The sequence below is a fragment of the Bison bison genome, unplaced genomic scaffold (genome assembly GCF_000754665.1).
Source record: "Bison bison bison isolate TAMUID 2011002044 unplaced genomic scaffold, Bison_UMD1.0 scf7180017864240, whole genome shotgun sequence".
Taxonomy (NCBI): Eukaryota; Metazoa; Chordata; class Mammalia; order Artiodactyla; family Bovidae; genus Bison; species Bison bison.
Window position 1 is genome coordinate 2,101,176 of NW_011494812.1, and position 853 is coordinate 2,102,028.

General features: G+C 42.0%; 1 protein-coding gene across 1 annotated transcript in view; it reads left to right on the top strand.

Moving 5' to 3' along the window:
* The window catches only part of FCRL6 (Fc receptor-like 6), a 21,978-nt gene that overhangs the window by 17,750 nt on the left and 3,375 nt on the right, over window positions 1–853 (top strand). The window lies entirely within an intron of this gene.

Sequence of the window (853 nt, forward strand, 5' to 3'; positions counted from 1 at the left end):
TTAGGATGGACCGGTTGGATCTCCTTGCAGTCCGAGGGACTCTCAAGAGTCTTCTCCAACACCACAGTTCAAAAGCATCACTTCTTCGGTGCTCAGCTGTCTTTATGGTCCAACTCTCACATCCATACACGACTACTGAAAAAACCATAGCTTTGACTAGACAGACCTTTGTTGGCAAAGTAATGTCTCCACTTTTTAATATGCTATCTAGGTTTCCCATAGCTTTTCTTCCAAGGAGCAAGCATCATTTAATTTCATGGCTGCAGTCACCATCTGCAGTGATTTTGGAACCCAAGAAATAAAGTCTGTCACTGTTTCCATTGTTTCCCCGTCTATTTGCCATGAAGTGATGGGACCAGATGCCATGTTCTCAGTTCTTTGAATGTTGAGTTTTAAGCCAGCTTTTTCACGCTCCTCTTTCACTTTCATCAAGAGATTCTTTAGTTCTTCTTTGCTTTCTGCCATAAGAGTGGTGTCATCCACATATCTGAAGTTATTGATATTTCTCCCAGAAATCTTCATTCCAGCTTGAGCTTCATCCAGCCCAGTATTTCACATAAGTTAAAAGCAAGGTGACAATATACAGCCTTGACATACTCCTTTCCCAATTTGGAAGCAGTCCATTGTTCCATGTCCAGTTCTAACTGTTGCTTCTTGACCTGCATACAGATTTCTCAGGAGGCAGGGCAGGTAGTCTGGCATTCCCATCTCTTTGAGAATTTTCCACAGTTTGTTGTGATCCACACAGTCAAAGGCTTTGGCATAGTCAGTAAAGCAGAAGTAGATGTTTTTCTGGAACTCTTGCTTTTTCGAGGATCCAACAGATGTTATCAATTTGATCTCTGGTTCCTCT